Below are 27,193 nucleotides of genomic sequence, written 5' to 3' on the forward strand. Positions count from 1 at the left end.
TTTCCGTCTGTCTTTTTACCGTTGTACTACTATCGACGAGACCTTCGATTATCGTTTTGGTTGTGTCGGCTAAATATTGCTCGATCTTTATTTCGAGTTTTTAGTTGTCTACTGCTATTCCGAAACTTAAAAAAATATAACTTCCTCATACAAAGTCAGATTTGGACGTTCTTTTTATGAAAATTCTTGGCTTAGCAAATACTACGAATTTCATTTAGATAACCAAGGCTAAAAAGCAGTATCAAAAACTCACTTTTTACATCATTCGGTGTCGTGCCGGTTTTGTCGCGGATCTTCGATTGGTCATAACTTCTTCGTTATAACTCGTATTTCGATGAGGTTTTCGCCTAAATGTTTCTAATGAAATTATCTACAACTTTCAATAATAAAATTTTAATTATTTCAAATTTTATATTTTCGCTATATTTCACTATTTGTCATCTGATTGGAATCTCATAAGACTTCCAATATTTTCCGAGTGAATTTAAACATAGTTTTACTTCAATCTTAGTAAAAACTATCTTGTTAGAGCTCAACTTTCAAAATTATATAATATTTCATAATATTATTCACTTTAATTTACAAAACAGGATTTCAAAACGTGTATGTTACAAATACCTCATCCTTTTGAGGATTTCGTCCCCGAAATTACATCGATTAAAATAAATGGGGATATTTCGCTCTTATCTCATTCTTATTTTCCCAAGTATAATTTGGGCATCGATGGTATTTCCACTTGACAAGCACCAACTCTACTTCTTTATTACGTAGCTCAGTAGTTCTTTCATTTACGATCTCTTCAAGCTCTTCTACATAAGTTAACTTATTATTCAGTTTTACCGCGGATAATGGAACTGCCTCATCATATATGCTTAAACATTTACGCAGGTAGCTCACATGAAACACAACATGAATACCTACCAAATCTTCCGGCAATTCCAACCGGTATGATTGTTTACCAATTCTCTGGATGATTTTGAAAGGACCAACAAATCTAGGGCTTAGTTTTCCTTTCTTGCCAAATCGCATAATGCCTTTCCACGGGGATACCTTCAACATTACGAAATCACCCACCTAGAATTCTATGGGTCGTCTCCTCTTTTCTGCATAGGACTTTTGTCGATCCTAGGCCGCTTTCATTCTTTCTCGTACAATTTGAATATTGTCGGTGGTGTCTTGAATCATTTTAGGGCCTCCAAGGATCTTTTGTCCTACATCACGCCAACATAATGGCGTACGACATTTGCGACCATATAATGCTTCATATGGTGGCCTTTTGATTGAAGCGTGGTAACTGTTATTATACGAAAATTCGACAATAGGTAAGTATTTATCCCAGTTACCACCGAACTCCAAGACACATGCACGAAGCATATCTTCTATTGTTTGAATTGTTCTCTCCGTCTGACCATCTGTCTCTGGATGATAAGTTGTATGTTGAGAGCAACTCGAGATCCCAATCCACGTTGCATACCAATGCTTCAAGATATTCGTTAACAATGGGAACATCATTTACCGTTTTCTTCTCCTCTTTTGAGACATCAACTGTGTAGGCCAGATAGATAGAACATCCCTTCGATATGAATTTACGAGCTTTAAGGAAAGAGATTATTTTTAAGATTCTTTGTTCACCGTAGACATAGATAGGATTCTCCACTTCAATAGGAATGCGTACTATCTTTTCATATCACAAGAGTTCTGCGTGGTCCTTTGACAACCAATCAATGCCGAGAATAATATCAAAGTTGGGCAAGGAGATAGGGATCAAGTTAACAAGAAAATTATAGCCTTCAATTTCTATAACACAATCCTTATAGACTTTATCAGCAAGTAATGATATACTTCCCCCAGTATCTACATGAAATGGTTGTGCGAGTGCATAGCAAGCAATTTCAAAAGAATGCGCAAATTCATAAGACACAAAAGAATCTGAGGCACCATAATAAAATATGATGTGAGCAGGTATAGAGTTGACAAGAAATGTACCTGTCACAACATTCGGGTACTCGCGTGCTTCCTCCGTGGTAATCTGGAATGCACGACTCTTAACTTTTGGCACCTCCACCTTTTTAGTTGGAGTACCCTTTGATTGTTGAACAGAAGCTTGACTTCTCGCCGGTTGTTGAATAGAAGCTTGAATTCCCATCATTTGACTAGTAAGAGTAGGGCAAAAGCGTTTCTTGTGGCCAGTAATACCACATGCATAGCAAGTAACATCCTTTCTTGGGAAAGTTGGCTTTATATGGCCCGTTTCTCCACATCCATAACAGACAACAGATTCTTTGTCTATTTTGCATTGGCCCGGATGATTCCTTCCACAAATACGACTTGAAGGCGATTGAATAGAAAAAGATTATGATCTACCACGACCACAAAAAGCACTCTGAGATTGCACTTGCTTGTTAGGTTCAGATTGAACGGATTGAGCTGGTGGAATAGAGGGAATAGGAACAGTTCTTTCAGTACGTGGATGCTTCGGAATAGTAAAAGTGGCACCACATATTTCTAAGTCATGCTCGCGCCTTCGAGCATACTCAACGACTTTATCGAATGACAGAACATCCCGATTGACAACGAAATCGTGGATTTCATGCCGTAGTCCCTCCATGAATAACTGAATTTTCTTGTCTTCAGTTGGAATATACTTTGTAGCAAATCTTGTTCTTTGATTAAACTGAGTTTCATATTCATTCACAGTCATTCCTCCATCTTTAAGCTCGAGGAATTCTTTCTCTAATCTCCTCCTCATGTCTAGAGGACAATACTTCTCTAGCAAATGAGGTTTGAACATCTCCCAGGATAAATTCTCCTGGTCATACCCATTTGGAGCTTCATATATTGCTTCCCACCAAACTAAGGCTTCTCCGACGAACATAACAGAAGCATAATTGGCCTTGTCTTCATTATCCACATGAGAAATACGAAACACTTTCTCTGTGTTCTGGATCCAGGTAAGAACAACAATAGGATTAAGAACACCTGAAAACTCCGTAGCACTGCTACTCTTGAAATCTTTGAACGTGGGACGCTTCACCTCCCCTTTTGAAGATTCTCAAGTGGCTTTCTCTTTCCCTTTGCCTTTATCACCATTCTTTTTGTGTTCTTCGAAAGTTTTCTGAATAATACCATTAAGTTTACCCAAGAGTCGCTCCTCACGAGGGGATACTGGAGTATTTACTTCATCAAGACGAGGATCTCCACCCATTTCTGGTGTATGGCTACCTTCCTGTTCAACCATTCTTCTGTAAATTTTGAAGCAACATAGTATTTTAGAATATTAGGATTTATTATTACCTAATAATTTTACTTAAATATTTCCTATGGTTTGTATCCATATACTTACAATGAATCCATTCATATATTGAACTTCCAATAGTTTAAGTCTAAATACCAATCCATGGAATTTAGTTCACTTAAACTACTGCTCTGATACCATGATTGAAAGACCCACACTTTCGTATTTATGAAAGACCCAAACTTTCATACTTGACAATATAGTTACTCCAAAAATGCTACTTGCATATTCATAAAAACAATATTTTACATTGATAAAGTGATTACAAACAGCTGGATACAAACCAACTATGACAAACTGTTATATATTACATAACTTCCCAGGATACTATAATTTATACATACATGAGTACAAAATACAGTAGTTTCAAACTATTCAAAATCTTCCAACAGTATACGATTATACTGGTTACTTATCTCCTGCAATTTGTTAAACATTGAGAGGGGTAAGCGATGACGCTTAGTGAGTTCAATAATAGATACAATATAACGTTATGCCATATATATACTTCAATATGGCAGAAGCAAAGAGGAACAAGGAACAACAAAGGCATATGTGAATCATGTGACAACTTTCCATATCAATCAATGATTTGATTCAAAGATATACAATCAAGGAGACATAACAATTTTTGATTAACATTTTGGTAGATTTCAGGCTTATAGCCCTTTCTAACCTTCTACCTATGCCATAGAATGGAAGTCATTCTCTTACGGGGACATGCTCTACATCGCTAGAGGCTACATACTTGTAGTTTAGGGCTTGGTTTTGGGACTTTGGCTTGGATGGCCAAAGAAAAGAGGTTTCCAGAGGTTGAGGGTGTATATCTAGCCTCTATAAGACCTCTAAAGGATTAAAGTTGCAAACTTTAATAGCCTTCGTGTTCCATTCATGCAATATGTCCATTATGAAGCCAAAAGTGAACCTTAGAGGGTGTTTCTAGCATGCATGGACGTGAAGTTGGAAACTTTACATGATTAAACCATCTTAGGACCTCAAATATATAATATGAAACGTTGAAGCAAGGGTTTGAGGCTTAACGGGTCAAGACCCTCCTCAAAGGAGCTAGGGTTTGGGACTAAAGCTTATTAGATGATCTTTGGGGGTAAAGTTGGAAACTTTACCCGTCTAGACGTCTCTATGGTTAGGGATCTCAAGTTTGGAACCTTTGGATTCAAGAAAAAGGGCTTAATGCATTAAGTTGGTTGACAAATTGGAGAACTTGATGAGTTCACAGGGGAACTCGGCGAGTTGGGTTGGAGTTACCACGATTCTATTGGAAAATGGAGGAACTCTACGAGTTAGATTGCAACATTGTGATTCTGGCTTTGGGATGGACTCGATGAGTTATATGGATAACTCGACAATTCAGGTCAACTTGGAGCGTTGACTTTGACATTGACCTTGACTTTTCCGTAAACAGGCTTGACTTTTAAGGGGTTTGAAGGGTTCAGTTGTATCTAACGAATTGTTTATGATTAAGGAGGTAGTAGAACTGATACTCCGAGTTTAGACCTACTCAGCTACAATTCACATTTGAGGCAAGTCTCCTCACCATACCAATGGGTTAAAGGCACCAAGGCTGGACCATTATGTGTTATGTGGAATGCTAGTTGTTTACGTGATATGTGATATGCAAGGTGTCCTTGTGATACTCGCATGGAAGACCCCGGGGGGTTCCTGTGGCGGTGGACTAAGACCATGTTGGGGTTCCCATGGCTTTCGGTGTAAGATCTTGGAAGGTTTCCATGGCATCCTATTATGTTTGCATATTTAGCTTATATGCCATTTATGTGGTTAGCTAAATCCGTATGGGGGTTCCCATGGCAGTTAGGGAAGACCATGTGGGGGTTCCCGTGGAAGGCAGTTAAGACCATGTGGGGGTTCCCATGGCAGGTAGTTAAGACCATGTGGGGGTTCCCATGGCAGTGGGTTAAGACCATGTGGGGGTTCCCATGGCAGTGGGTTAAGACCACGTAGGGGTTCTAGTGGCACCTGGTGTAAGACCTTGGCAGGTTTCCATGGCATCCTTATATGTTTATATGCATGGATTATGTAGCTTATATGGCTGATATGGTTTATGTGATTATGTGGATTGCGTGGGGTATGTTATGGGAAACTCACTAAGCATTAGCTTACAATTTGTTGGTTGTTTCAGGTACTTCGGGATCTAAGGGCAAGAGCCCGACATGATGGCGCGGCATGCACTCTCTGGCATTTTATTGGGGACACTCTATTATTATGAATAAATTGTTTTATGTTATGGATTTTGAAAACAAATGTGATTGGAATTTTATGTTTTATGGAAATGATTTCGTTACTTAAAAATGAAAAAATTTATTGGAAATTTGGGCTGTTACAGCACATGATCCATACTCGAACTGAGGAAAGCCATGGTGAATCTAGGAATCCTACGGTTTAAGGATTCTTGGGTATGTTCTGATCATTTGTATGATTGTTTTTCAGAATTGTGATGAGTACACGTGGAGGAGGTTCAGGTTCCAGTTCAGGCTTAGGTGTAGGTACTGAGTCGATTGATGAGCGGATGCAGGAGTTCATCTCGTCAGAGATTACCCACAATATTTTGGAGCGGACTCCTATGATCTTAGAAATGGTCAATGAGGGGATTATAGAGATTCTGGATGAGCATATGGTCGCGTTTCACACTGAGATTATGGCTATTGTGGGAGATTGCGCTCTTTTTTTTCCGAGAGTTTCATGCTTGTGGAGCTCCCATGTTCTTTGGGGAGAAGGACCCCATTGCTAGTAGGATATCGTTGGCGGATATGGTGAACGCTTTCCAGACGAGTTTCTGCCTTGAGGGGTTGAAGGTGAGATATGCTTCGCGTCTTCTAAAATACAAAGCTCAGGATTGGTGGGAGGAGGTATACTTCGCTTTGGGAGGCGAGGCCGTGGAGACGATGACTTAGGCTGGGTATGTGACCCAATTTAGGGCAAAGTTTGCACCAGCTAATGAGATGTAGTAGTTGGCGAGGGAGTTTCATGACCTTTTCCAGACGACTGAGATTGTGGCATAAATCACTGCCAAGTTCCGGGAGAGGGCTTTGTTGATTCCACAGTATGCAGTGGGTGAAGAGATGAAGAAGGTTAGGTATCATGATATACTGAGGGATGATATCAGGGAATTTGTGAGTTTGTCAGGGTGCGAGACCCTGAATGATATCATTTCTAGAGCCCGATAGTGGGAGATCGATTTGGATAACCTCAGGAAGAGGAAGTCAGAGTAGATTCAAATTGCAGCGGGCTAGGCGAAGAGGGCCAAGACTCAGGATTCATGTTTAGGTGGCCATCAAGTTCGGGCCCGTTATGCCAAGTGTGGTAGGAACCATGAGGGAGGATGTCAGGAGACAGGTCGGGGATGTTTCAGTTGTGGTCAGATGGATCATTTCAACAGGGATTGCCCCATGGATCGATTTCGATTTGTTTTCACTGCAACCAGGTTAGCCACAAGAAGGCCGACTCTCCGATGTTGAGGGGTGGAGCATTGAGTGCACCTGCTCCAGTTACTTTGAGGATCACTGATAGTATGGCCATGAGAGCCTCATGCACATTGTAGAGCACCTTTTATGGATTTTTGAGCTAAAAACCCCATGCATGTGCACCAAGTTTGGAACTTTACGTATAAAATGGACATTAGGAGGCCAAATCTATGGTTTTGATGTGTTAAGACCCATTTAAATCAACTGTATAGTAAAGATCAAGGATGGACTCGCCGAGTTGTTCTTGGGACTCGGTGAGTCGGGGTGTAATGACCACCAAATCCATTATGCGAATGGACCAGTTGTTAGGGAGGGAAGTCCCGTAGATGTTTAGACGCGAAAAAGGACCTGAGAACCATGGGACTTGATGAGTGTATGAACAGACTCGGCGAGTCCAAGGCAATCTCCCAACGCTTGAAAATGGACTCGACGAGTTGTTCTACAACTCGGCGAGTCATAGACTGGACATGTTCTTATGAGGGAGATGAACTCGCCGAGTTCAAGGAAGAACTCGGCGAGTCGGATGGAGATGGTACCGATAGTTTGAAGGGAGAAGAACCCGTCGAGTTCTTGCTAGACTCGACAAGCAGAGTTGGGGTTGTATCGGATTAGTGGAGTATGGACTCGGCGAGTTGGCAGGCTAACTCGGCGAGTCAGGTCAACTGGATGTTGACTTTGACCAAGGTTAACTTTGTCTGGTGATGGTATTGACCCTGGTTAGGGTCATATGTTCTGTTTGATGACTTGAGGATTGTCGTGTAGGGATTGAGGAGTCGAGGGGATCTGACCTTCACACAGGGGGCAGTTCAGACGTTACACGACATCGAGGTGAGTTACCTTCCAGTAGGGGTGGGTCTAAGGACACAATGTCAACCCACCAACAGGGATATTAGTAGGTAATTGTCTTTGTGATAATTATCTTGGTTTGGTTATGTGACTTGGTCATGAGATATGCTTGTGTAATATGAGCGTTGTGTTAGTGGTAATGACAGGGAATTGTCTTTCCCTGGCATAGGTCGTTAGGACCAATGGGTAGGTCAGTACCCCGATATGCCTGACTGTATGTTTATACCTTGCTATTGTATGCTAGTGGTAGGGGTGAAATAGTCACCGATTACCGGTTGAAAGATACCGATGGCGGATACCGGTTGAAAGATACCGATGGTAGTTACCAATTGAAAGATACCGACGATATATATTATATGGTATGCGGTATGATGGGGGAAACTCACTAAGCTTTGTGCTTACAGTTTTTGGTTGTGGTTTCAGGTACCTCTTCGTTAAAGGGGAAGGAGTCGGCGGTGTAGCAGCGCATCACACACATGATTTCCGCATGGAGTTTTCTGGGATTGTACTATGATTTTTATTACTTTCGATGATATGGTTTTCAGACACGCTGTTATGGTTTTTATAAATTGATATGACATTGGTAATGTTTGGTAAATTATGTTATGAATTACTTAATTTAAAATGAAATTTTTGGCCTTGATTTTTGGTATGTTACACTATGGGTTATTAGCAACCCTTGAGACTACTCGAAGTCTCAATGGGTAAACATCATGCTCTGTAGATTATCAACAATCCTGGAGACTACCCGAAGTCTCAGCACACACAGTAACACATATCACAGTACAACGAATAGAAGCAGCAGGTTAACATATATATATTCTACCACACATGTAAGTATAGTGAGAATACTCACCTCACACGAAAGACAATAAAATTCACACGCTAACTGTCAAAACTAGACTTTGCCTAATGAAACCAAATAACCCTAATTAGAAATTAAGGTAATTATCCAAACTCAACTAGTCCCAAACCAAGTATAATACATAATTTGGGAAATAGAATGTTTTCCCCCTTCCAAGACCAAAACCATCACAGTTAACCAAAAGTCACACTCGTTTAAAAAGTCCAAGGTCAACACAGTTGACCTTACACGCTACATAACACATGCGTAGAGCCCAAAGCCTGAAAACGAGCTCCCACCTGGCTAAGCGGGGCATAGCCAGATTTATACATGACGTACACCATTTAAACTCAAGTCTTAACTTTTAAGCTCTTAATCATTAAGACACTCTGTCGCAACCTCAGATCTAGCCCTAAAAGGTATTCTAATCCATAAAGTCTCCAACTTTATGCCTTTGCATGGCTAAAGAGATCTCAAAACCAAAACCCTAACTTCAAACATCACCAAAAACCCCATAACTCATGCATGGATGAAAGGAAAAGAGCAAGCTTGCATTTTTATAACATCATGCACTAAAAAATGTTTGAAAGGACAACTCAAATGGCCTGGAGTAGTTCATACTCACAAAGACCAAGGTTTTAGGTCACAAAGAACATGAAATTAAACTCTAGCAAGATCTAGCAAAGCAAGCCTCAAGGTATGAACTTTATACCTTTTGTAGATGAACAATGAGGTGATTTTATATCCAAGAGACTGGATGCTCCAATACTTCTCTAATGATGTTCCTTCACCACCAAGAACACCAAAAAATCACTTACAAGCTTCAAAACTCACACTCAAGGGTTAGGGTTTCGATATCAGGGCTAAGAGGGATAGAGGCTGGTTATAAGAAGGTCCAAGAGGAGTTAATGTCCTTAAATAGGGGTAGGGTGGCAATTTATGACACGACACGACAAAAATACACGACACAAACGAAATTGGGACGAAACTGAAATTTGAATTCGTGTTCGTGTTAACTGTAAAGAACACAATGTCATGTCGTGTTGTGTTTGTGTTCAAAATTTAACATGATTTAGTAGTTCTTTATCATGTTTTTCGTGTTTGTCGAGTTATATTTGATAAAGTATTCATTAAATAAACTAGTTTTTAGTATATGTTATATTTTTCGTGTCGTGTCGTGTCGTGTTTGTCGTTTTTTAATTCATTCGTTTTCGTGTTAGTTAAAAAAAACACGACATCGTGTCGTGTTATGTTCGAGTTACATAAAACCTTGTCGTGTCGTGTCGTGTCAGACAGAAACACGAAATGGTAGCATGATTTTCCACCCCTAAATAGGGGTCATAATCCTGGATTTTAGGGTTTTGGAACAACATGAGTACGTTCTGCGTACTCAACATTTATGGCCAATGTACTCAACAAAGTTTGTGATCCATTTAATGACTTACGCCCAACATACACTTCGTGTACGCCGAACGTAGGTACCTATTTTGCAATAAATGTCATTTTTAGGTTGTAAATGAAAATTACTGGAAAACGAGTGTTACAAATGCAGGTTTTTATCGAAGAGTAATCAAGGAGTTTTCAAATATTTCCCGACCTATGTGCAAGTTATTAAAAAAGGATGTGGAATTCAATTTTTTCTAATGCGTGCAAGCAATATTTGAAGCAATTAAAGAAACTTTTGATCACAACACCAATACTTCAATCATCGGATTGGATTTTTCCCATTGAAATTATGTGTGATGCTATTAACCATGCAGTAGGAGTGGTGTTGGACAAAGAAAGGATCAAGTGCCACATGTCATCTACTATGCTTCCAAAACACTTGATCATGCACAAAGCAACTACTCTACCACTAAAAAAGAATTACTTTCAATTTTATTTTTTAGAGAAATTTAGACAATACTTATTGGGTTCTAAAGTTATCATTTTTCTGATCATGAATCCATTTTTTCTGCTAAGAAGGACTCAAATTCTCGACTATTTTGGTGGATATTGCCTCTTCAAGAGTATGATATTGAGATAATGGACAAAGGTGGAAATGTGAACCTTGTGGCAGATCTTTGAGTAGAATTGCGGAGCCTAAACACACCACTCCAATTTAAGATGCTTTCCCGGACGAGTAGTTATTTTCAACTCAAGTAGCTCCTTGGTACGCAGACGTTGCCAATTACATTGTTACCAATAAATCCCATTCGGAATTCTCAAGATGACAAAAGGACAAGATAAGAAAGATGCCAAAAGGTAGTGTGGGATGAGCCCTATCTATGGAAATATTACGTGAATCAAGTGATCCAAAGGTGTTTAGAGCAACATGAGGTACAATCTATTTTACATTTATGTCACACCAAGGCATGTGGAGGGCATTTTGGTCCCCAAAGAACCGCAAAGAAAGTCATCGATAGTGGTTTCTATTGGCCCAATATTTTTCGTGGCTCATATGCATTGTGTGCATATTGTGAGAGATGCAAAAAGTCCAGATCCTTTACTTTAAGGAACCTGCCTCTTACCCCAATTCTCGTTTGTGGGATATTTGATGTGTGAGGTATAGACTTCATGGGACCATTTCTGCCCTCTTTCGGTTTTTCTTTTATATTAACGACGATGAACAATATGTCCAAATGGGTGGAGGTGAAAGATACCCCTGCTAATGATTCAAAAGTGGTCGTAATTTTGTCAAGAACCAAAATTTTTCCAGATTTGGCACACCAAATGCACTAGTAAGTGACCGAGGGACACACTTTTGCAATAAGATACTTGAAATTGTCTTAGAGGTAACATCCCAAAAACAGTGATAAAAGTTTTCATTTTAAAACTCATTAGTTCCATAGATCAAGTGTCTCAAAATCAATCATAATATAGTGTATCAAAATCATCAGAGTAAAATAGTCATAAATGTGGAATAATGAGGGGGATGTTGTGCGATCATGTCGAGACCTTCCCTTTCGAACTGGAAGTACCTGAAATTATTCAACCACAATGTTGTAGCACAAAGCTTAGTGAGTTCCCCAAAATACCACATACCATACATATAATTGCCATGGGCTACCCCCATGATCTTTTCCAAGAACTCCAGGGTTTTCCGAGAATGCCATGGGCTACCCCCAAGGTCTTACAACTAAGTGCCATGGGCTACCCTCATGGTCTAACATCTAAGTGCCATGGACTACTTCTATGGTTTTTCATACAAATATCATGGGCTACCACCACCCCTTCCATGCAAGTATCACAAATACAACTAACATCCTACACAATCCAATGGGTCAACATTAATGCCTTCAACTCCCAAGTACAATGAGAAGACTCATTATATGAAGATAAACAACTAATGTCGCTCTCACTATCACGAAAACAGATGTTATACACCACCTATACCGCCACATAATTTAAAATCTTAGCACTCCTTCCAAAACAAGGAGTTTGACCAAAAGTCTACGGTCAAATTTGACTTCAGTTGACTTGCCACGTCGTGGCCATCCTTGATCATTCCATGGCCTACAAACGAAAAAACAATTGCTAAATCTCCAATCGCCACGCCATAGGCATTGGGTTTAAAACATCATAATGGGTTAATTCGTTTCCTTCGATTCCAAGAGCTCCAATGCTCAGATTTGGTCCTTTATATGGTCTAGGTGGATAAAGTTTCCAACTTTATCCCTAAAGACTCTCCAAGAGATCAAGATCTAAAACCCTAGGTCCAAAAACCAAAACATGGAATGGACTTATTCATTAAGCACTTAATCTCGAAAATTCCAAGTCCATCAACTCCAAAAGAGTTTCCAACACCAACACTAACCTAAAAGTTGGTGCTTTATAGACATGCATGTCCAATGCATGTCTTGAGCTCATATTAGATCAAAAATGGGGATTTTGACCAACATCGCATTCATGGTTCAACCACTACATCATACTATAGATCCAAACCATTAATCACTAAAAATAAACCATATATTCATAAAGTTGAAACACTACTAGAAAAACAGCCTTTTATGACGCTCATTGCGCGTCGTAAATGGCTCAGATGACGCGCAAATGCGCGTCAAGGAAGGCCCTGTCATAAAGAGAGACGACGCGCAGTTACGATGCACCTTTACGACACGCAATGCGTATCAAGGAAGGCCCTGTCATAAAGGAAGACAACATGCATTCGCATGTCGTAACCTTACGACGCACGTGTTAATGACACGCAATGCGTATCAAGAAAGCCCCTGTCAAGAAAGGCCATGTCATAAATGAAGATGACACACATTTTTGCATATCATAATTTTAAATGTTTAAAAAAAATATATTTTTTATAGATTTACTAATTTTCAGATTAAATTTGCATTTAATGCATCATAATAGAAAATAAAATATCATATACAAAAAATATAATCCATTTCATAAAATTTAATGTCATACAAAAATAGAATCCATTGCCTAATATTTTATTACAAATTTGACATTTTTTTTTTGTTTCCGTACTTTGACAATTTGTGCTGCTGCTGATTCCGGAGCCAATCCGCGACTGCATTCCAGAGCTGATTCAGTGGAAAGAGCATCCCAGACTCCATCACTTGAAATTACAAGCCGCCCAAAAGCAGAAGATAGCTGAAGATCATGAATAAATAAAAGTTGTTAATAAAAAGAGGAATAAATTGAGTTTAATTACTAAACACCAACATTCAAACCAATTAATGAAAGTTAAAGCATCTAAATAATATAGCATGGGATGCAAATATATCATGCATCGTACAAACAATGAAGATTTTTAGTTTCTGGAAGATTATTGACATCGTTGGGATTAAGAGTTTTATTCGCTTATCCACTGCACCTCATATGTTTCCATCACATTTAAAGGATTATAATGCTAGATAGCTCTATTAAAGATGTTGTAATATCTCTCTATTGTTATGCATGAAATCAAGACATATGATCTTCTAATACTAGAAAACAAGAGCTATTCGGAATAATAAAGCTACATACCTGAGTTTGCAAGAGGTATCGCAAGGTGCTGCCGACTCAAAACCAAGCAGCCTTAGGCACTTATCAAGGACTGAACTGAGGATTCACATCTAATAGAAAAAAGATAAAAGTATAATTACAAGGATTAATAAAAGCTATTCGGAATAATAAAAAAAAGTCAAACCTTTAGTGCTTTCCAAGTGGTTGATTTGAGACCTGCAATTTTTTGCATCCATTGTTGTCATGACCTTCATACATGGGGCCCAATGCAGAAACAACATCGTGTGGACGAAGGGAATTGGAGAGTTGACTAGTCAAACAATCATCCATGAGTTTTTTCACTAAGCCTACCTCTTTGCTGCATTGATTTAGATTGGAAGTTGATGAGGTGAACAAAGTTATGTTAAAGATTTGACATTAAAATAGAAAACTTGGGAAGAATTTATCACATGTGGAAAGTTATCAAATAACCATTCAAATCTAAACTTTCAGATGCATATATAAACTTTAAGTTACAAAAAGGGTCCATGTGCTTTCTGATTTTACAGTGTTTAGTCTAAATTTGACAACTTTTTCAACTTCAGTCCTTATATGTCAAGCTCTCATATTGATTTTGGTTCTTAAAACCTTGAAATAAGGACCAAAATCGATATGAAAACTTGAGATAAGGACCGAAACAGAAAAAGAATTTAATTTTGGACTAAACGTGGTCAAAACAGGAGGCATAGGGACCATTTTTTAATTTACAATAAAATCAAATTACTGGTTACCTCTGGGAGATATATGTGAAGATGATTGAGCAAGGATATGTATTTAGGGATTCTAGCTTGTAATTTTGAGGAAAATGATCTTGGAGTAACAGTATCACCAACATTAGTGCCTGATATATGATTTCCATGATAGTAATTACAAATTCCATTATGATTTTCAATGGCTTCAAGAACAGGAGCATTGTCTCGGGTCAACCAGTCAAACTGATGAACACCTTTGACTTCAATAATGGCAGGTGAGATGGGGTTTAAGGCAAACCGTGAGTGCATGCCTGCGTATGTTTTCTTATCAGTGATGACATGGAAAACAATCTTCTCAGGTGTTAGAGATGACTGGACTGTAGAAGTGACCACAACAGTAGCTGCCAAGATGTTGTCAGTTGAAAGGATAAAATGGTAATATGAGTTGTCAGAAAGGTGTTAAACAATAATGGTGAAACTTATTCAATTCCAAAATATGTCAATGTTGTCAACAGCCAAAATACAAACACATGTGATAAGCATCTACACAAAACACAATCAAAATTACAACTTGAAGAAATTTTATTTTAGAGCAACAGAAAAATGAAATATCAAAATTACCAATGAAACCCTGTATGATGATACAAATTCCCTAAGAGAATGAGCCCCTTCTTCCTGATACCAAGATCCATCTCTGCATCATATGGAAGATTTTTGTCAGATAATGATCATTTATTGGAAAAATTACATAATAGAAGAAAGATTATGAAGATATCAGATATAGATCTATATCTGATATCTTCTTAATCTTTCTTCTATTATGTAATTTTTCCAATAAATGATCATTATCTGACAAAAATCTTTAATAATGCTGCAAAATAGAAATACAATAAAATATATATTATAATAAAATATATTTTAGTATCCAGATTCCAGACTACAAAATTTACAAATCAAAATTAATAGTAAACAATAAAATATGAAAGCGAGAAACCTACGATAAGCAAGCATGCCACCAAGCGTAGTTGTCTTTAGACAATCCCTAATTAACCTTCCTTGTAAGTGCGATTGTATGCTGTATAGAATTGTCTTCAAGGAGTTGGATGTTCATCTAAGTGTTGCAAATAAACAAATGTAAAAAAGAAACGCAGATTAGGGTCTGCAGTAACACAAACAAAATGAAACACGAATATATCAATAAAGAGTAAAATTCTGAAAATTTAGGGCAAAACCAACTATTGCCTTATGTTCCTTCTTGTATATTTAAAATGTTGAAGATTGAATCGATTGCATGGCGAGGTTGATTAGGGTTCGAGTTTTCTCTTTCACCAAAGTTATGGAATCATATTCAATGCAAAAGAAGAGGCATCGAATGGAGGATAAATGTCGAAGTGGGGATAATTAGGGTCCAGCACGATCGATCAACGAGTCTCTATTGGGAGTGGAACGGGTTTCACTCAAGTGGATTTTACTTGGAACCGGAAACATGCCTTCCTCAAAGAGAAAGAGCAAGAGTACGAGAGGTTGTGTTGATTCATGCATCATTTTCTGAAGCGGTGGTGGAGTTAGGTGTCACGAAGAGAAAGAAAGGTGAAGATATATGTCGATTCGGCGGCAGTTTTGTTTACGCCATCGGCTTTTCTTTAAATCCATCTAACGCGCTGTACGCGCTTCTTAAAAAATAAGGTTTTTGTATATAATAATGATATATATATATATATATATATATATATATATATATATATATATATATATATATATATATATATATACCTTCATTAAGAAGTTCAAAGCGAATATAGCCTGGCTTGACTACACAAGCAACAAGTTGAGTATCTGTATTCCCATTACAATTTCTTTCTTCTTCTTCTGTTAAACTCTTTTCCTGATTGAGAAAACATACATTTATAAATGGATGGTTTATTTATATCCACATATGTTCAAATGTAAAATTACTAACATGCCCCTTCGGGTGGTCATTTGTCCCTTCTAGATGGGTATCAGTATCATGCTGCTATTTGAGATTGCAAGAAATAAATCAGCAGTTTATTGAGAAATAAATTTGAACAAATAATTTTTTTACCTTTTTTGAAATTTTAGTAAGTTCTCGCTTCCATTGTCTCTTAGCTTTTTTTCTTCTAGCACTTCTACTAGGGCCCTAAGGATTCATACTAAAAGTTATTTATGGTTTTGTATGATTAACATTTAACAAGCAGATAAAAATGTTGTATTTGTTTAACTAAGAATGAAAAGACCTTTTTATCCCCATCAGGTGTAGTAGAGGCTTGTTCAATTCCTTGGACATTGTCTTCTAGATATTCTCCACTCTTACATAAATTAGACGGATGGAGAATTATTCCTACATAATTGTAACACTAGTCTATATACACATACATGGCATCAAGATTACAAATTACCTCTTTGTCCTTCAAGAAGATTTAACCTTTTTGTCACTTGTTTCAGCATCTCCCATGTTAGCTTCCTCATTTGGTTTAATCTTCTTCTTGCTAATGGTTTTACTTTTATCATCATCAATGTTGCAAATTTCATCTCTAACTTCACCTTCATCACCACTCATCACCCTGTGTTTCTTCTTCATATGAAACCCAAAGAGAGCCCAAGAACAAATTTAATAGAGAAAAAGTAACAAGAAAACTTATATGTATATATGTATATACATATTATGAATTACCTCTTCAACTTGGGAGGAGATTTAACTTCTATAAGGATTGTTTGAGCACCCCCATTCTCCTTGCTTGGTTTAATGATTTTCATGGGACAAAATTTGTCATTATTAATGTTGTTGTCCTCTGTCACAACTTCATCTTCAACAACATCCATCATTGTTCGGTGTTTCTTCTTCCTATGTTTCACAAAAGCAAACTCATGTAACACAAAAACGAATAAAATTGAAAGTCAATTTTATCATAAATATAACACAAAAACGAAATGTACATTAGATTACATGACTTACTTTGAGCTCCTAGATGTTTTAGAGGCTTTTATTTTCTTGGAAGTTGTTTGTATAGGTGAAGGTTCATCTTCCAACTTTTCATCTTCAGCATCCTCAGATTCACTTTGGTATCCTCCAGTTTCCTTATCAAACTCTTCATTTGCCAGAAGTAACATGCCATTATTTACAGGTTCTTTCCTGTTGACTTTTGGATAGTCAAGTAAATTACCAGCATCTACCCCCTGTATTGCTTCAACCAAAGCCGTTTCTTTTCTTTTCACATTGAAGTAACAAACAAACATATGTCCACTTGTTAAAGAACTAGTTACATGTTTGTATGAAGAAAGTAGTAAAAAGTTAAAAATTAAGCTGACCAAATTATTTCCTTGTCCTTCAAGATTCGAGTTGACTCAGATGGGGGCAATACAAAGTCGTCCATCTGCAAGAGGTAGAAAATAGAAATTACTTACTTTGAAAACCATAATGGGGTAAAAACACTATTGTTGTAGTCTTTCAGAGTTCAAGTCAAATGGATCTAGTTTCTGTTCAAAACTCACAGGTACATCAGAGGGAGAGTTGGTATTATCTCCTCCCACATGGACTGTAAGTGAAATGTGAGCCCATGTTAGTAGGCTAATAATAAACTCCAGGCATGGATTTAGTTATTTGAAGGTTATCTACAATAGTTTGATGTTCAATACAAGAATTCAGCTTTTTCAGGGATAGAATGCACTACTCATTTTACTGCGTTAAGGTAAAACTGACCATTGTAAACAGAGGTTAGGATAACAATTCTGTGTCAATTGATGATCACAATAGCTGTTCAAAAGAGAAGAAGAAGAAGAAAAGTGGTCAGTGTCTCATAACTTGACAACCAATCCTTCTGTGAAAACTTGGGGACAACAGCAACGAGAGTGACCTTGTGGTTGTTCCATTTTCACTGCTTCTAATTATCTTGTACTTCTTGAAACATTCCATACAATATTTATTAGCTTATTCTTTTACAATATGAAGGGTATTTTCGTCTCTTTAACAGCAAAATGGTGAAAACATGCATACCTTAAGGGATAATGCGTGCCCTGAATCTACATAACAAATGAGGGATTGACTGTCTGTGAAATTATACCAAGCATGTTAGCAAAGTCAACCCTAACAAACAAATAAATCTAAAGATAATGAAAAAAGAAGAAGCCAAAAACCGGATTCGTGTTCTGTGGGTTTGAAAGGAGACGCTGAATGAACTGTGAAATAGCTGGACTTTGCATAAGCTGACTCATTGCAATGGGATCAGGGGTAAAACCTATCATTCGTTCTAGACGTTTCCTTAATTCGATATCGCTTCACCTCGAGGTCCTCATCTTCCTGATTTGATTTGGGAGACATGTATTCAACAAGAGCTAATGAAGAATTAGTCGATTTGGAAGGAGGAAGAGCGAATATCCTTGTTCTTCCTGAAGACGCCGATATAAAAGCCCTAGTTCTTGGGTCTGCCCTTGTGAGGTCGGGAGCATAAAGCCCTAGTTGTTCCTTGATATCGGGGACAAAAGGCCTTAAAATCATCGGCGATGTGAGTGTGAGGAGTCGTAGATCTTCAATCGTCGGCTCTATGAAAGATTTTGTGAGGTCTGATTTTTGGGTAAGGTTGGGTTGGGAATCGGTAATTTGATGTTACAGAAGGGATATAGCGGTGTTGGTGCTGAAGGGTCGCATGAAAATGGAGGTGGGGTGACTCCGCCGAGACAATGATCGTTATCATCATCGTCGTGAGGCATTTGATCACGAAAGCAAGAGCAATTCTGGTATGAAGAGAAGGCCTAAGGATTTTTCTTCCTAATTGGAAGAGGCGGGGGGTTTAATTTTTGGGATTCAATAGGCGGGTGAAATCCCGCGTTAAAAACGCGTGTTTCATTAAAATGTTATAAAGCGACACATTCAGACGACGTACATTTTATGAAAGGCGCCCTCCGCGTTTCCTTTTTTTTTTCTAACACTAATTTTAGGGCACGCACAGATGCGTGTTATCTATCCTTCAAATTTTGCAAAACTAACATTATTTTTTAGGGCACGCCCAAATACGCGTCCTCTATCAGCGAGTGTCATTGTTTGCGCGTCATTAAAGGGCTATTTTCTAGTAGTGAAGCGTTTATGGGATCTCACCATCCCAGCTAACAAGAACTAGATGAAAATGGGACAAAACTCAAGATCTAGCAACTTAGCAACATAAAGGTAGAGTCTTGGACACTTAAAAAGGTCCAAAAACATGCTAGGAAGAGGAATGGGAATTTGCTTGATGATCCTTGGGTTACTCGTTCTTTCTCCTTCCTTCAAAATCTCCCAAAAACACCAAAATAAGCTTCAATAATGGAGGAAAAGGAATTGGGGTTTCTTTAGAGATAAGGAGGGTGGTGGAGGTTGAGGATGAGCAAAACTTAGACTCCTTATTCCTTTAAATAGTGTGAAAACCCTGGAAAATTAGGGTTTAAAACATCAGCGGCGGCCACGCCATGGCAGGTCAAAAGAAACTCGCGATCAAAAAATGCATCGCCACGTCGTGGTGGCCATTCCCCATGTCACGACGACCGTCAAAAGCCAAAATTTAATAAAATAAAATGTACCTCTAGATTCAAATGTTACAACTCTCCCCCACTTAAATCAGACTTCGTCCTCAAAGTCCGTTGCTGCAAATAACTTTGAGTAATGCTCTCTCATCTCCTCCTCAGGATCCCACGTCCGTTCTAAAACCTTTCGGTGTTGCCATTGCAACTAAGCCCACCACCTTGTTGTGTAAGTTCTTCATCTTCTTATCAAGGATCGTGATCGATCTCTCTACATAGTTCAGATGGTCATCGAACTGAATATTATCCAAAGGAACCACTGCGGAATCATCAGCACGGTACTTCCATAACTGAGAGACATGGAATGTGTAGTGGATATGACTAAGCTCATCATGCAGATCCAACCGGTAAGCAACCTTGCCCACCCATGTGATAATCCTAAAGGGGCTGATATACCGGGGGCCTAACTTGCCCCGCTTCTGGAATCATATGACACTTTTAGACGCACAAAATCTCCCACCTAAAACTCAATGTATGATCACCGTCGGTCAACATAACTCTTCGGGCAACTCTGCACGGTTTGCAGTCGACCTCGCACCTGCTAAATCAACATGGTGGTCTTGAGTACTATCTCAGTATTCCCCATAACCTGATGCCCGACCTCACCCTAGCAAATCGAGGTCCATTATTTCCTCCCGTAGAGCATCCCGAAGGGTGGTTGATCGATACTGGTGTGGTAACTGTTGTTGTAGGAGAATTTGGTCAGTGGAAGATTAGTATCCCAACTCCCGCCACAATCTAGGAAACATGCCCTGAGCATATCCTCAAGCGTCTGAATAGTTCGCTCATTCCGTCTGTTAGTATGGGGGTGGTATGTTGTGCTGAAAAGCAGTCAAGTATCCAAATCCTCATGAAATTTCCTCAAAAACTTGGAGGTGAAGTGAATATCTCAATTTGAAACCACCGAAAATGGCACTCCATGCTGAACCACCACCTCCAGGATGAACCACCACCTCTCAGATGTAGAGGTCAACCAATTTCTCGGCGGAAATGCTCTTAACAATAGGTATGAAATGAGAACTCTTGGTTAATCTATCCACAATGAACCAAATAGAACCAACCATGCGTACCGTCCATGGCAATTTTGTGATAAAATCTATGGTGATATCTTCCCATTTCCACATGGGAATATGTGACGAATGCATCTTGTCGTGGGGTCTCTGATGTTTGACCTTGACTTTGCGACAAGTCAAACACCGCTCCACAAACCATGCTGCCAACCTCTTCATACAGAGCCACCAGTAAATCAACCTTAGATCCTTATACATCTTCGTGGCTCATGGATTGATCTAGAACTTCGATTTATGAGCCTACTCCAGTAGTGTATGTCTAACCTCATAAGCAACCGGAACCCAAACCCTACCACACTTAGTCAACAACCCACAACTATCAATGAAAAATAAAGGGATACGACCCCTGATTCGCTATGTCTTCCAATTTTCCTTCTTCAACCCTTCTACCTGAGCTTTCTTGATCATATCCAACAGAGGAGAAAAAATAACCATCCTCAAACATAGATCCCTGATTGGTGTACTCATGGCCTTGTGACTTAAGGCATCAACCACACTATTGGTCTTCATGGGTGATATAAAATCTCGCAATCTTAGTACTTCACCGCATCCATCCACCTCTGTTGCCTCATATTCAGGTTTGACTGATCCATCAAGTATTTTAGGCTCTTGTGATCAGTGTAAATAGTACACCTGACCCTATACAAATAGTGCGGGATATCTCCAGAAAAGTCCCAATATTTTGGACAAATTTTTAATAAAGTCTTAAATTACATTTTTTGAATAAAAAAGTCCTGACTTTTTCATCTTTTGAATAGAAAAGCCCAGGAAACCTGCTAATTTATTCACTTTAGCCCCTTTTGACATGTTCAGCAGGTCATGGTACCAAATTGTTTTTGCAGATTTCGTCAAATTTTTTATATAATATATAAACATATTTTTTACATATCTATATCTATTTTTATGTATTTGTGTATTTTTTATGTTTTTATATGTATATATTTACATATTTTTATGTATTTTAAATTTGTAAACATATATGTTTACTTATTTATATGTATTTTTAACAATTTTACATATTTTTTTATGTATTTTTATGTGTTATTTTTTATATATTATGTATTTATACGTATTTTCAAATATTTTTACGTATTTATGTATTTTTTAAGTTTTTTATATAGATGTTTATGTATTTTAAGTGTATAAATGTATTTTTTACGTATCTATATCTATTTTAAGTATTTTACATATATTTTTTATGTATTATGTATTTATCTATTTTTTTTAGTTTTTTATATAGATGTTTTCGTATATTTATGTATTTTAAATGTATAAACGTATTGTTTTACGGATTTATATGTATTTTTTAAAAATATTTTACATATTTTTTGTGTGTTTTTATGTATTATGTATTTTTATATATTTTTTCGTATTTATCTATTTTTTTTAGTTTTCTTATATAGATGTCTATGTATTTTTATGTATATTAAATGTTTAATTGTATTATTTTTACATGTTTATATACTTTTTACATAAAAATAATACAATTAAACATTTAATATACATAAAAATACATAAACAACTATATAAGAAAACTAAAAAAATACATAAATACGCAAATATATATATAAATACATAATACATAAAAAAACACATAAAAACACACAAAAAAATATGTAAAATACTTAAAAATACATATAAATACGTAAAAAATATGTTTATACATTTAAAACACATAAATATACAAAAACATCTATATAAAAAACTTTAAAAGAATACATAAATACGTAATACATAAAAATATGTAAAATACTTAAAAAAAAGATATAAATACGTAAAAAAATACGTTTGTACACTTAAAATACATAAAGATCTATATAAAAAGCTTAAAAAAATATATAAATACGTAAAAATATTTAAAAATACATATAAATACATAATACATAAAAAATAACACATAAAAAATATGTAAAATGGTTAAAAATACATATAAATAAGTAAAAATATACATTTATACATTTAAAATACATAAAAATACCTAAATATATACATATAAAAACATAAAAAATACAAAAATACGTAAAAGGAAATATAGATATGTAAAAAATATGTTGATACATTACATAAAGATTTTGACGAAATCTGTAAAAAAGTCTCGTTATTTTCGAAAAATTAACAATTTGGTCCCATGACCTGCTGAACAGGTCAAAATGGCTAAAGTGAATAAATTAGCTGGTTTCTAGGGCTTTTCTATTCAAGAGGTAAAAATATCAAGACTTTTTATTGATCAGAGAGATTGTGTCTTGAGGATGTATTACGGGGGTTCCTTTGCGTGGGAACAAGGTCATCATAGGCATGGATTGGTTGAGCCCTAATGGGTGGTGATCAACTATGAGCAATAGTTGGCTCGTTTCAGGACCCCAAGTGGGGGAGAGTTGGTGATACAGAGCGAGAGGCCGCATCACGGGTCGACGTTGTGTTCAGCTGCGAGGGCTAGGCGCTACCTTCAACAGGGTTGCGTAGGTTATGTCGCCTACGTTATGGATACCCGGGAGACGGGTAAGGCGACCGTGAATGATGTGCCAGTTGTAAGGGGGTATCCGGATGTGTTCCCGAAGGAGTTTCCTGGAATACCTCTGGAGAGACAAGTGGAGTTCAGGATTGACCTAGTTTCGGGTGCGGCTCCTATATCCAAGGCACCATACAAATTGGCTCCTCCCGAGATGCAAGAGTTGTCTACACACTTGCAGGAGCTGTTAGACAGGGGATTTATCAGGCTGAGCAGTTCCACTTGGGGAGCCCCGATCCTGTTTGTGAAGAAGAAGGACAGGTCACATCGGATGTGTATAGATTACCATGAACTAAACAAGGTAACGGTGAAGAACCATTACCCACTCCCAAGGATTAACGATCTCTTCGACCAGCTTCAGGGGGCATCTTGGTTTTCCAAGATAGATTTACGTTCAGGCTATCACCAGATGCGAGTCAGAGATGAGGATGTACATAAGACTGCTTTCCGGACTCGCTATAGCCACTATGAGTTCGTGGTGATGCGCTTTGGACTCACCAATGCCCCTGCTGCATTCATGGATCTTATGAACCGTGTATGCAGACTGATGTTGGATCGGTCTGTGATAGTCTTTATTGATGACATCTTGGTTTACGAGGAGCACTTGTGAGAGGTGTTGGATACCGTGAGGAAGGAGAGCGTGTATGCCAAGTTCCCCAAGTGTGAGTTCTAATTGCGCAAGGTGCAGTTTCTGGGGCACCTTGTCAACCAGAACGATATTCTTGTTGACCTGGCCAAAGTGAAGGCCGTGATGAGATGGGAGTTTTCAGAGTTTCCATCTGAGATTCGGAGTTTCCTCAGGCTAGCAAGTTATTATCGGAGATTCATTCAGGATTTCTCCAAGATAGTGGTACCCCTGACTCGGCTGATGAAGAAGGCGTCTTTTGGCGGGGGGCCTGAGCAGCAGACATCATTCGAGACTTTGAGGTAAAGGCTATACGAGGCACCGATCTTAGCCCTGCCAGAGGGCGTTGAGGATTTTGTAGTATACTGTGATGCGTCCATTTCGGGTTTTGACGCAGTGTTGATGTATAGGGGGGACGTCATCGCCATTGCATCGAGGCAGTTGAAACCTCATGAGGCGAATTACCCGACGCACGACCTGGAGTGAGGGGCGGTTGTTTTCACCCTTTAGATTTGGAGACACTACCTTTATGGGGTTCGTTGTACCATTTACACAGACCACAAGAGCCTGAGGTATCTGATGGATCAGCCAAATCTGAACATGAGACAACGGAGATGGTTGGATGTGGTGGGGGATTACGACTGTGAGATCCTCTATCACCCTGGGAAGGCCAATGTTGTGGCCGATGCACTTAGCCGCAAGGCATTCGCAGTACCAATAAGAGATATCTGTCTGAGGATGACAGTAGTGACTCCACTTTTGGAGCAGATCCGGGAGGCCCAACAGGAGGCTATGAAGGAAGAACATTGGAAGAGTGAGCGTATCGTGGGTCAGATTTCCTCCTTCGACTATGATAGCCATGAGATGTTGACACTCCATTTCAGAGTGTGGGTTCCATACACAGGTGGTGTGCGCCAGATCCTGATGGAGGAGGTGCACAAGTCTAGATTTTCTATCCATCCCGGGGTGACGAAGATGTATAGAGATCTTCGTCCTGATTACTAGTGACATTGCATGAAGCGGGATGTAGCCCTGTACATTGAGAGGTGCTTGGCATGCAGGAAGGTCAAGACCGAGCACCATAGACCTCACAACAAGACACAACCGCTAGATATCCATGTGTGGAAATAGGAGGACCTTACTATGGATTTCATCATGAAGCTTCCCAAGACCGCACGGGGAGTAGATTCGATTTGGGTCATTGTGGATCGGTTGACCAAGAGTGCCCATTTCATTCTGATCTAGGAGAGAATTTTGGTCGAGAAGTTGGCTGAAATCTATATCAGGGAGGTAGTAGCTCGGCACGGGGTGCCAGTTTTAGATATTTCTTACCGAGATGTACGGTTCACTTCTAGATTCTGCACTTTAGCATGACTTTTCACCCGTAGACGGATGGTCAAGGCGAACGGACCATCCATACTTTGGAGGATATGTTGCGGGCGAGCGTTTTAGATTTCGGTGGTAGCAGGGATACCTACCTTCCCTTGGCAGAGTTTTCCTATAATAATAGCTACCACGGCAACATCGACCGTCCTCTCTTCGAGTTGCTATATGGGAGGAAGTGCAGAACCCCAATATGATGGGGCGAGGTTAGGCAGAAGGTCATGGGGAGTATCCAAGTGGTACTCAAGACGACAAAGAGGATCCAACAGGTCCAAAATAGACTCCAAATGGCCCAGAGTTAGCAGAAAAGCTACGCCAACAGATGTCGATCAGTCTTGGAGTTTCAGGTAGGAGATATGGTCCTCCTGAAGGTGTCACCTTGGAAAGGTATCTCCGGTTCACGAAACGAGGCAAGTCGGGTCCCATATACATTAGCCCATTCAGGGTATTGGCATGGGTGGGCCGAGTTGCATATCGACTAGATATGCCGGCCAAACCTAGTCAGATCCACAACACTTTTCATGTCTCCCAGCTGTGGAAGTGCTTGGTTGATGACTCCATGGTGGTGCACTTGAAGGGTATTTAGGTGGATGACAACCTAAACTACATCGAGCGACCGGTAGCCATCGTTGACAGGAAGATGAAGGAGTTGAGGAACAAGAGGGTAGAGTTGGTGAAGGTGTAGTGGCAACACCGCAAGGGCTCAGAATGGACACGTGAGCCGGATGATGAGATGAGGGAACACTACCCAGAGTTATTTCAAGACGCAACAGACTTCGAAGACGGAGTCTAAAATAAGTGAGGTAGATTTGTAACACCCAGTTCCTACTTGTGGAAGAAGGGGAAGCTTGAGAGCCCAATAGGAAGCTTTTAGATCCAGAAACTTCACTCCATTTGCAACATTTTCTGGTAAGCAAGTCTCAAACATGATTAATGATTACTTAGATCTCTTCATTTTCACTTTTATTGGGTTTTGGTCTAAGTAGTGTGGTCCTTGGGAAATGGACGTCCCAAGTGAGTATACTTCTAGATCTAGGACCTTAGAGGGCTTTCATGGCATAAAGGTGCAAACTTCATGGCCATTGAAGCCCCATGTAAGCTTTATGATGTCATTTTGGCCTTTTAAGCTCGAAAAGGCCATGCATGGGGAGAAATTTAGAGACTTTACGTGTTCATGTAGTGTCTAGGGTCTAGATCTTAGTTTGCATGCCTTAGCTTGAAGTATTAATGGATTTTGGATCAAGATCTAGGTCTTAAAGAGTTAGGGTTTGAGCTAAATTCATTAAGGAAGGGTATTAACGGGTAAAGTTGGAAACCTTACCCTTAAAAGGACATTTTCAGTATGTATATGAAGTATAGAGCTTAGATCTGAAGGATAGGAGCTTAATCTATTAAGATAGCTTAACAGACTGAAGAACTCGACGATTTCATAAAGGAACTCGACGAGTTGGGTCGACGTGTCCCGATTCTGTAAAAGGAAGAACTCAACAAGTTCAAGGGTGACTCGACGAATTGACTGGAGAAGTCCCGATTTTGTTGATAGTAGGAACTCGATGAGTTGGATCGCGATTTCATGGTTTTATGATTCATAGAACTCGACGAGTTGATGGACCAACTCGGTGAGTTGAGTCAACCTGTAACACCCTGTTTATTAAATAAATAAATAGACAAGGTAATGAATGAATAGTAGCCCTAAAATCAATAATTATATAGCAAGGTGTTGGTTTCGAGGAGATAACTGTCATAAATAGACAAGGTAATGAATGAATAGTAGCCCATCCTTCATCTTCTGTCTCGTCGTCAGCCACACCATCACTACCTCCAAGCGTGTATGCCACCACTGATGTGAGCTGCTGCTGCCTTCTTGTGTCACTGCCA

This window comes from Lactuca sativa, chromosome 4, assembly GCF_002870075.4.
Source record: "Lactuca sativa cultivar Salinas chromosome 4, Lsat_Salinas_v11, whole genome shotgun sequence".
Lineage (NCBI taxonomy): Eukaryota > Viridiplantae > Streptophyta > Magnoliopsida > Asterales > Asteraceae > Lactuca > Lactuca sativa.